Here is a 12,238-nt window from a genome sequence, read left to right as displayed (position 1 = left end):
TTTTATTTTCTTCTTCCGGAGGTGGGGGGTCTCGAATGGTTGAGGGACAGCTATTGGGGAACTGTGGGGGGTACTTCGGAGGGTTCGGGTATCACAAGATTGTGATCATGAAAAAAGGAAACTATGACATATATTTTATATCATGCACACGCACCCTCACATATAGGAATGGCTCTGTGCTGAAAGACTGATACATGTTTGATAGTGTCTTGATGCTGTATTGTTTGTACTTCATGTTCTAATACTTTAATGTTACCCCTTCCTTGTGTTTTTGTAAAAAATAATACATTTAAAAAAGTAATGTTCATGCAGAAACAGATATTAAAATAAACTATTCTAATGAAAAAAATATATTAATTTTAAAAAACTGACAGCTAAATAGTTGACGAGCAGCAGCATTCTGTGGCACGTTATTTAATTGTCAGCCATTTTTTCTGTTAATGCAAGTTAGTACTAGTTTAACAACCAGATGACATCTTTGAGAAGCATTTGATAGTCTTCCATATTGGCATTACCAGAGAATAAATAAAAAAAAATGTAATAACATAGTAAATGGGATTGATTTTAAGAAAGTTGTCTTAATTCAATTGATTATTATGTGGTTTCTATTCTGAGAAAAAACGAAACCCTCAGGGTTTCCGTTAAGATGTAATGAAAAAACTATGGGGATGTACAAGGTGACGGTCGGGAGTAGGGTACAGCATAACAGGATTGGAGGATTCTAAATGATTTGCCTTCATTAGACAACTTTGTTCCAATATTTCTGTAAATCAGTGAAATTTAGTCCCATAGTAATTCGTTATGGAGCCATAACTAAACAACATCTGCATTTTGAAAGAGTATTTTTATCATTATTTTATTAACGAAAGCATAAAGATGCTGATGAAGAAATACAGTACTGTACAGTATATGCTTTTACATTTGGATTAAAAAAAAGCATTTAAAGCATTTTGAAGATATACGCCACCTGCATTTGTTAATTAGGCTACTGTGCAGTCTGACAAGTAAATATAGCCTACAATACATACTGTAGTAAACATGGTAAAGTGCCTTATTCCTTACATAAGGGAGAGCAGGCCATATCTGTACTAGAGAATGCAGGCACGCACGAGACCGGGGTTCAATTCCATGACGGGGAGGAAGGAGTTAGGCTGTCCTTGTAAATAAGAATTTGTTCTTAACTGATTCCATATGTGTTTGTTCATAGTTATTCTACAATGTAGAAAATAAAAAAAAATAAGAAAAATCCTGGAATGAGTAGCTGTGTCCAAACTTTTGACTGGTACTTGCTTATTTAATTAGATTAATATTATGGTGTTTCTATTCCAAGAAAAACGAAAAACCCTCTGGGTTTCCGTTAGGATGGAGTGGAAAATATGGCGCTGTACAACGTGACGTCGGCAGTACAGTACTGGGCTATTTAGCGAAAGAATCCCTGTGTCGTGCAGGCGCGGCACGCGGAAGACCGGGGATCAATTCCCCAATGGGGAGGAAGGAGTAGGCTGTCCTTGTAAATAAGAATTTGTTCTTAACTGACTTGCCTAGTGAAATAAAGGTTACACTAAGAGCATAACATTTCTGCACCCTAATTTTCTAATTCTAGTCTAAACAATACCCAACGAGGCAGCGCTAAAATAGTTGTAGGCTTTTGCTTAAAATCTTATTGCTTCTAACTTCAATATGCTCTTTAAATAAATAAGACCTACACCAATTTTAACAGCACATTACTCAACACTAGTGAGACTCATTTTGCCTATGGTAGGCCTACAGTATATAAAATAAAATAAAAATCAATGACGTGATCCTCCGCCAATAATTACATTTAGAGGATTGGAGAATTCTAAATTAATATCTAAGGTGCATTTTCCATGAGATATTCTCACAGATCCTAAGGGTCTTTTATATAATTCAAAATTAATTTATAATAATAATAATAATAATCGCTTTGTTTAAAAAGTAACAATATTTTGGAGATTTCGTTTTCCTTTAAGCGGGTAACGGTACAGAGTCAATGTGCGATTGAGGTAATATGTACATGTAGATAGAGTTATTAAAGTGACTATGCATAGATAATAATAGAGAGTAGCAGCAGCATTCGAGGGGAGGCTTCCTCTTTTTAGGGCCTTCCTCTGACACTGCCTGGTATAGATGTCCTTGATGGCAGGAAGCTTGGCCCCAGTGATGTACTGGGCCGTATGCACTACCCTCTGTAGTGCCTTGCGGTCGAAGGTCGAACAGTTGCCATACCAGGCAGTGATGCAACCAGTCAGGATGCTCTCGATGGTGCAGCTGTAAAACCTTTTGAGGATCTGAGGACCCATGCCAAATCTTTTCAGTCTCCTGAGGGGGAATAGGTTTTGTTGTGCCCTCTTCACGTCTGTCTTGGTGTGCTTGGACCATGTTAGTTTGTTGGTGATGTGGACGCCAAGGAACTTGAAGCTCTCAACCTGCTCCACTACAGCCCCGTCGAAGAGAATGGGGGCATGCTTGGTCCTCCTTTTCCTGTAGTCCACGATCATCTCATTTGTCTTGATCACGTTGAGTGAGAGGTTATTGTCCTTGCATGACACGGTCAGGTCTCTGTCCTACTCCCTATAGGCTGTCTCATCGTTGTCGGTGATCAGGCCTACCACTGTTGTGCCATCAGCAAACGTAATGATTGTGTTGGAGTCGTGCCTGGGCGTGCAGTCATGAGTGAACAGGGAGTATAGGAGGGGACTGAGCACGCACCCGAGGGGCCTCCGTGTTGAGGATCAGCGTGGTGGATATGTTGCAGAGGGAGGTGTTTAGTCCCAGGGTCCTTAGCTTACTGATGAGGTTTGAGGGCACTATGGTGTTGAACGCTAAGCTGTATTCAATTAATAGCATTAATAGCATAGGTGTTCCTTTTGTCCAGGTGTGAAAGGGCAGTGTGGAGTGCAATAGAGATTGCATGATCTGTTGGTGCATTATGCAAATTGGAGTGGGTCTAGGGTTTCTGGGACAATGGTGTTGATGTGAGCCATGACCAGCCTTTCAAAGCATTTCATGGCTACAGACTTGAGTGCTACGGGTCAGGAGTCATTTTGGCAGGTTACGTTAGTGTTCTTGGACACAGCGTTATTATAGCACACTAAAACAAATCATGAAAAAACTATTTAGTCAACTGAATTTCTCTTTAAATTAACAAACCCATTTGAGAAACTAAGACTATACTGAAACTATTATCAAAAATCGAATGGGGTTTAAGCTTTTTTTTCTAATGGGGTTTTCAAGATTTTTTAATCTGGAGGATCACATTGAGATTGAATTTAACATTTAAAGGTAGATGAAAGTCAAGGAGTGAAGTCGGGGAGGTACATCTGCGGCTGCCGAAAGTCAGACACAAATGCAGTTTTCCAACAGCAAGGCTGAGATCAACATGGCAGTGTTGCCATTATGAAGAAAACATTTATTAACAATGTCGAAAAAACATGTATCTAACCCCCACATCACACACTCGCAAACTGAAATCATAAGATAATATGCGTGTACATTGTACAATCAATTAGTGAGAGAGCCTCAAATATCACATTTATTTGTGTACTGTATATCCACTGTATACTGTACATAAATCGCTGCAAACTGGTTCCTGTTCAGTCATGTATTTGGTCACAATCGTGGGTCAAACAAAAACACCCAAATGATTGGTTGACAATAGAGCCTCCCACGATGCAGGCGATGGCTGCAGTATGACGTTGGTGAAGGGCAGGAACTTGCAGTCGACTGCAGTCAAAAATGTATGACCTTCGATCAAATTATTTTTAATGCAATTCTATTTAATGTTACTGTTTATGAAGAAAAAAGTTACATTATATACAGGCTACTTTAGGATCTGTCAGTCATATTATTTTGAGCTTTATTTAAATTGTTAAATTATATTACATACTTTTTCAGTTTTGCTGCAAATACACAACAACCATGAAGGTCAAAACAACAGATTTGACAGAATGTAAAATGTAATTACTAATGCAATCAGCAAAAACAAACTACTAATAAAAGAATAGCCTACCGACATGCTTGACAACCGTGAACCAAATGCAACAACAATATAATATTATGAAACTGGTTTTAAATGTGGATCCTGACAACCACAAATACTGAAAGATCAGCTGCATTCACTGTGCTGTAGACGATCTCACACACCATCCATTCTATTATGTAATCCTCTGCTCCTCTCCCACCAGAACAGCTCCAGCTAGCTATCAGCACTGACATCTCCCTGCCTTCCTACAGACAGTCATGCATATCACTTCAGAAGCTTTTCCATACATAAGTCCATGTCATGTCAATTATACAAACTGGTTTATAGTTCAGCTACTGTAAATAAAGTCGGGACAAACCAACTGTCACGCCCTGACCATAGAGAGCCCTTGGATTCTCTATAGTGGTTTATATACTCCCGGGTGGCGCAGTGGTCTAGGGCACTGCATCGCAGTGCTAGCTGCGCCACCAGAGTCTCTGGGTTCGCGCCCAGGCTCTGTCGCAGCCGGCCGCAACCGGGAGGTCCGTGGGGCGACGCACAATTGGCATAGCGTCGTCCGGGTTAGGGAGGGTTTGGCCGGTAGGGATATCCTTGTCTCAGTATGTGTAATGTAAAATGTAATAAAAAAAAAAAAAAAAAAAAAAAAAAATGTATGCTCTCTACTGTAAGTCGCTCTGGATAAGAGCGTCTGCTAAATGACTAAAATGTAAAAATGTATAGTGGTTTAGGTCAGGGTGTGACTAGGGGGTGTTCTAGAATGTGTATTTCTATGTTGGTGGTTTTGTATGTTTCCCAATTAGAGGCAGCTGGTAATCGTTGCCTCTAATTGGGGATCATATTTAGGAAGCACCATCTCCCACCTGCTTTGTGGGATATTGTTTGTGTTAGGGCACTACGGTTCACGGTCGTTGTAAGTTTTGTTTCTAGTTTCACTTTGTATTAAAAATATGTGGAACTCAATGCACGCTGCGCCTTGGTCCGCTCATTTTGAAGGTTGTGACACCAACATGGTAACATCTTCAACAGGTATTGAATATATAAATTACAGTATTATTCACTTTTCTACACAACGTAAAACAATACTTAATATACAATACTACAATTGAAATGGAAATAAGTGTATACTGTGTTATGGACAATTTTGACAAACAAACCTTAAAGGCAAACTTCACTGCTAGACACTATTTGGGCTGTTTTTCCAGTCTCACTACAATTATGAGTGACGAGAGGGGTTTCAGAGATAGTTAAGCACCATAGTGGTATTTTTGAATTTTTGCGCCAGGAGAGTTCAACCATTGACGTCATCGGTTGTTTGAGCCTGCTGTCTGATCTAAAAATGGAGTCATGTTTTGTAGCGAATATTGTAGGATGTAGAAACGTTACCCCAACAGCATACAATGACATTCTATATGATTCTGTGCTTCCAACTTTCTGGTAACAGTTTGGGGAAGGCCTTTTCCCGTTTCAGCATGACAATACCTCCGTGCATAACGGTGTGGATAGCCTTTGTATTTCGCCCATTGCACAATCACACTAACAGCGAGTAGATATGGTTGTCCTTGTTCAATAGAGCCATTGGACTTAAATTAGACACTTCAATTTCCTATAGCAATTACACTAGCTGTCCAAGTAATACTAGAGTGATCTATGCCCTGTGCTGATTTGTCGAACAGTAGCTGGTTGGCAAGTGAAAGTTGTAAACATGTTTCCAGAATACTTATCACCATTTATCTTCTTCTTTCAGCTATACTTAGGAAGTGCCTGTTGCTAGCCTAGCGTCCCAGTCCCATCAGTCAGCAGCATCCCTGCCTACTTTTATTTGGAGTATTCCACTTTAGTCTGCCTTATCAGGGAACCTGAATAAACAGAGACACAGCACAGGCACAGCCAAACATACAGTCCCTGTCCCAGACCCTGTGCATTCCTACTTGCAGCGTAGACAGGAGAACCTCTAGTCTGCTGGAGCTGCCAGGGGCTGCCATGCTGGGCTGTACTCGCTCTGGAGGCACACAGAGGTAAACAGAAAGGAAGATCAGACTAGAGCCAAGCCCACCTTAACTATACACACAGCCATCAAGCCATGCCAAGGCGACCATCAGCAGCAAGGACAAATTGTCTTCCTGTGGATTTACTTAACAAGGAAACCCAGTGGAGCTGTGAGAGAGGGGTGTTCAGCTGTAGGCTGAAACTCTGTCTCCACGGATCAATCCTTGTACTCTATTTGTTGCTGGACGTTGACATTAGTTTCCTATAAAAAGGGCATGACAAGACTCACGGATTAAACGGAGCCTCTCACTCCACAGGAGTCCGCCCATTTTTATTTAGGGAAACACACAGGGGCTAGAGAGAGGAGTGGGTGGGTGTGTGTATTATGTTTTGGTGGAGGGGTGTGTGTGGGGATGGCAGGAAGTAGACATTTGGACTGGCAAATGGGAAACAAAACAATGCACAAGTGTCATCTGTCGTTGTTGTTCGTGTTACGTCAGATGTAATTAAAAACGTTTAGGCCGTATGTTAGTAACTATAGAAGTCAACCTGAATGGCACACAATAAGAACATGAAAGACAATACAACTACCCTCTCACTTTTAACCTATGGTAAAATCTTCTGTGTTATCCATTTTAACACTTATGAACAATATGTCACACGCATCCAGTGGTAACACATATTTAAGAAGCAGCACACAACCAACACACTGAGGATTCATAAGAAACACATTCGGTATTTGACTGCTTACAATGCCGCCTTCTAAGGCAGAAGGATCTATTCACACGTACAGGGGCTAAATTTCTCACATACATAATGGTGTTTCAAATGTCTCACATGCAGTGTTATGTCAAATGTCTCACATAACTTTTGGGGATTTGTTTGTATTCTATCAGAAAAAAAGGATGTTTGACAGTCAAAACATATTCCAATCTAAGGATTGGCATTAGGTATCAATATACTAAAATCAGTCTAAAGAGCTGTCGTTGGCATTTCTAGCCTCATGACAACGTCCTTAAAGAGTGACTCTTCTTGGATGTCCAGTTCTTTCTATAATCTATGTAAAACTATTGCTGCTTAGCTTAGAAGAAAATTTATATTAATTGATCAAAACGATCCAGTAAAAATGTGGTGTAAATGATCAAACTCTGGACAGGTAGATAATATATCAGCAGCTATGAACTTTCCTATCCATTTTCCATTGAATAGACATGTCATGTCTTGGCATATTTCCACAGTTGGGGGCATGTATGGCTTGTCCATGTGGTCCCTAATGTGTAAGTTGCATATGGTGCCCGATCTAAATACTAGACGGCAGTACACCTGTCCTTGCTCAATCCAATCACGGCGATAGTAATGTTAAACAAGCGGTGTACAGATTATGCCAACATTGTTGCAAAAAGTGTTTACCGTTATCCAACATAAACAGCTTGGGGAATAGTTGTGTGTGTGTGTGTGTGTGTGTATGGGGCTTTCTATAAATAATGGGGCCAATTTGTGACATTGGGATCCAATTTCAAAATGGTTTGAAACAAAAATAAAAAGGATCTTCATGCAGTTTCACATGTGTACTTAGAAGAATACAAGTGAATATATGCAAGTTGACCCATAGGCCTAGGACAGTGGTTCTTAACCTGGGTTCGATCGAAGCCCAGGGGTTCGTTGAGTCAGTCTCAGGGGTTCGGCGGAGGTCAAGACACACATCCGACTCATATGATTCGTGATGACACGCCCCGCTTGGCCATCATTGGCTGCAGGTGATCACGCTACATCGCTTGGCCTATCTGTGCTGCAGGGAATTTGGTGCGCTCAGTAGTCGACTTGTGACTGTCGTGATGGTACGTCTTGTGATTTCTTTCTTAATATTTTAATCCCTTCATACTTACTATGTCGAGCAAAAAAAGAAAGTGGTCGGACGAATATGTACAATATGGATTCACATGTATAACGGAACGTGATGGGAGTCAGCGTCCTAACTGCATGATTTGCAATGCCAAGTTGAGCAATTCTAGTCTAGCACCGGCAAAACTAAGAGAACACTTCCTTAAGCTGCATGGAAATGGAAAATACAAGAACACAACGCTCGCTGAATTCAAGGTGAAGAGAGCCAGATTCGATGAAAAGGCTACTCTGCCTGTTCTCGGCTTTGTACCCATCAACAAACCGATCCTCACAGCATCGTACGAAGTTGCTTACCTGATCGCAAAGCAGGGCAAACCACACACCATTGGTGAAACACTCATAAAACCAGCTGTGTTGAAGATGGCGAATATCATGCTGGGAAAAGAGGCTGAAGTTAAGTTATCCCAAATTCCTCTTTCAAATGACACCATCAGCGACAGAATAGAGGACATGAGCAAAGACATCTTGGCTCAAGTAGTTGCCCGGCAAAATTCAGCCTTGAACTCGACGAGACCACAGACGTTTCCAATCTAAGCCAGCTTGCTGTATTCGTGCGCTATGTGAAAGATGACGTGATAAAGGAAGATTTTTTAAGCCTCTTACAACAACAACTAAGGCAGCCGATGTGAAGAAACTTGTGGATGACTTCTTCAAAGACAACAATCTTTCGTGGGATATGGTTTCTGCAGTTTGTTCGGACGGAGCTCCAGTCATGCTGGGAAGAAAGTCTGGTTTTGGTGCGCTAGTGAAAGCCGATGCACCACACATCATTGTTACGCATTGTATTCTGCACAGGCATGCGTTGGCAACAAAAACCTTACCTCCAAAACTGGCAGAAGTAATAAAAATTGTAGTGGAATGCGTGAACTATGTGCGAACTAGTGCTCTGAGGCACCGCATCTTCAGTGAGCTGTGTAAAGAAATGGGCTCTGAATTCGAGGTACTTCTGTACCATTCTAACGTTCGGTGGTTATCCCGGGGACAGGTGCTGAATCGTGTTTTTGCCGTGCGTTTGGAATTAGCCCTGTTTTTGCAAGAGCACCAACATTGTCATGCAGATTGCTTCAAAAATTCTGAGTTCATTCTCATTTTAGCGTACATGGCTGATATCTTCGCAGCTCTCAATCATCTCAATCAAAAGATGCAGGGCGGTGGAGTCAACATCATCGAAGCGGAGGAAAACCTGAAGGCTTTTCAAAAAAAGCTACCGTTATGGAAACGACAAACAGAGAACGATAACTTCACAAACTTTCCCCTGCTGGACGACTGTGTAAGTAAGATCGAAGATGTATCTGGAATCGGAGACATTTCTGTACCCGCGGAACTGAAGCAAGCAATTGCCACGCACTTAGATGGAGCTTGCAAAGTCTCTCGACGGATACTTCCCTACAAGAGAGTCATATCCAGCATGGGTGAGACAGCCGTTCACGTTTAGTGTTGAGACAACAGATGTCAATGATGAAATCATTGAAATTCAGCAGAGCCAGGTTCAACAGCAACTCTTCAGAACAACAACTCTTTCAACGTTTGTGTCAACAAATGGTAACGTACCCTGTTATTGCTAAGAAAGCTCTGGAGATTTTCATACCGTTTGTTACAACATATCTTTGCGAGCAATCCTTTTCGAGGATGCTGGACATAAAAACGAAGAAAAGGAACAGACTTTGTTGCGAAAATGACATGAGAGTGGCACTTGCCAAGGTGAAGCCACGCATTTCTGAACTGGTCTCTGAAAGGCAACAGCAGAAGTCACACTGATTTGCAGTAAATATTCATTATTATGTTTTTGTTTTTGTGTGAAAATCCTGTTTTGATGATTTTGTTCTTTGAACACACGGTGTTGATGTTGATGCACGGTTCATTTTGTGCACCAGTAAAATATATACCTATGTTTTGAATTTGAAAAAATCATATTTTATTTTTCCAATTAAGAAGGGTTCGGTGAATGCGCATATGAAACTGGTGGGGTTCAGTACCTCCAACAAGGTTAAGAACCACTGGCCTAGGACAATATACTGAGTAGGAATGCACCGATATTACATTTTGGGCTGATACCAATATTTTAAAAAATGGCGGCCTTTTTTAAGCATTCTAGTACAGTTAAATAGTTGAAAAACACACACACACACACACCCCAAAAGGTTTTGTTGGCCTTTACCTATGTCCCCATTACCAATATAATCAAAACCTATTTCTTTCACTTACTTGCCGGGCTGTTTCGTTGTTCATTTGTTCAGTCTCAACCAGGATTTCATCATACATGTCAAGCAGTGAAGTTTCAGCTCTGTCTGTCCGAGGCCTCTCTTCCTTAGTGTGCCCGTTTCCATCTTGTCTAGCTGTGTCTAACATTTCACGTAAACCCTGTTTCTTGTCTGCATCGAAGTAGCAGTCCTTGTACCTAGCATCGAGCATGGTGGCGACACAGTAAAGAGGCTCAGAGAGAATGCCACCAAATCGCTTGTTCACAGCCTCTTGTAGAGTACTTTTGCAAGTTTTAACCCTGTCTGTCGGCAGTTTTGTTGAGCAGGCATTTCAATACCATTACATAGGGTATCACGTCTGCTACAGTTGATGAGCTAATTTCTTGAGTCAGATGTTCGAATGGAGCTAGGAGCGTGTTCATGTTTCCAAGTTACAAACATGTTCTCAAATGCCATTGAAATGGCAGCAGCAGTATGAGAACCAGCACATTCTTGAGCATGCAATACGGCTTTCCTCAGTACGAAATCCTCGTCGACCCACTGCTCGCAGACTCAGGATGCTCATGGAGCTGACGTCACTGGTCTAAATGTCAGTCGTGAAGCTAATAGCAGTGACACCCACAGCAAGAAGCTCATGGATGTGCGTTTCAACAATAGTGTGTAACTCCGGAAGGGCAACTTCTGACAAATAGCGCCTACTTGGTAGTGTGTACCGGAGCTTGAGGTGCTCGACCAGTCGGCGAAAGCCAACATCATCCACGACAGACAACGGTTGATTGTCAAGGGCAATGAATTACATTATCTTGGCGTTAACCTGTTTGGGCTGCAGGGGCAGTATTGAGTAGCCGGATAAAAGGTGCCCATTTCAAACGGCCTCGTACTCAATTCTTGCTCGTACAATATGCATATTATTATTACTATTGGATAGAAAACACTCTAGTTTCTAAATCCGTTTGAATTATATCTGTGAGTAAAACAGAACTCATTTTGCAGCAAACTTCCTGACAGGAAGTGGAAAATCTGAAATCGATGCTCTCTTCTAGGGGCTGCCTATAAAGGTCCTTGATATTTATTAGAATACATGCACTTCATACGTCTTCCACTAGATGTCGACAGGCAGTGAGAGAAGAAATTGAGTGTATAACTTGATCTGGGCTCGAATAAATGCTCTTTGTATGACGTGTCACCAGTTTCCTGTTTTCTGGAGAGCGCGCGAAGGGACCTGGTTTTGCCTTCTGTACAGCTGTCGTTATAGACGACTAATATCTCCGGCTTTGATTTTATTTGATACATGTGACAATATCATCGTAAAGTATGTTTTTTCAATATAGTTTCATTAGATTAGTGAAATTTTTTCGGGACGTTAGGCGTGTTGCGTTGTCTGCGTTTGTTCACGAAGGAGAGCTTAGCGCCACTTTGCTAGCTTTCCGTGCTAATTGACTGGAGAAGAGGACATTCTAAATCCAAACAACGATTGTTCCCGACAAAGGACCCCTTGTACAACATTCTGATGAAAGATCATCAAAAGTAGGACCCATTTTATGATGTTATTTCATATATCTGTCGAACATGTTGTACTAGTAGGTTGCGGCCAGGTTTTGGGCACGCTCTCGCCATAACGTAAACTGCATATCGTAATGAAGTTATTTTTAGAATTCTAACACGGCGATTGCATTAAGAACTAGTGTATCTATCATTTCCTATACAACATGTATTTTTTAGTTATGTTTATGAATAGTTATTTGGTCAGAATGTGAGTGCCAGAAAAATATCCGGACGTTGTGGGAAAAAGATGCTAAGTTAGCACAATGTATAACCACTGATTTCAGCTCTAAATATGCACATTTTTGAACAAAACATAAGTGTATGTATAACCTGATGTTATAGGACTGTCATCTGATGAAGCTTATCAAGGTTAGTCAAAAATTATATATCTTTTGCTGGTTTGTTACGATCGCTAACTTTTGCTGCTGGGGAATGGCTGTGTTTCTGGCTATTGTGGTAAGCTAATATAACGCTATATTGTGTTTTCGCTGTAAAACACTTAAGAAATCGGAAATATTGTCTGGAATCACAAGATGCCTGTCTTTCATTTGCTGTACACCATGTATTTTTCAGAAATGTTTTATGATGAGTATTTAGGTAT

At 41.0% G+C, this 12,238-nt stretch overlaps 1 pseudogene; it reads right to left on the bottom strand.

Annotated features, from left to right (window-relative positions):
- The window catches only part of LOC120053192, a 207,759-nt pseudogene extending 199,494 nt beyond the window's left edge, over positions 1-8,265 (bottom strand).
- Between the last annotated feature and the right edge of the window lie 3,973 nt (positions 8,266-12,238).

This window comes from Salvelinus namaycush, chromosome 9 (assembly GCF_016432855.1).
Source record: "Salvelinus namaycush isolate Seneca chromosome 9, SaNama_1.0, whole genome shotgun sequence".
Classification (NCBI taxonomy): domain Eukaryota; kingdom Metazoa; phylum Chordata; class Actinopteri; order Salmoniformes; family Salmonidae; genus Salvelinus; species Salvelinus namaycush.
Note: the sequence above shows the minus strand (reverse complement) of the source record. Positions and strands in the feature narration are given on the sequence as shown.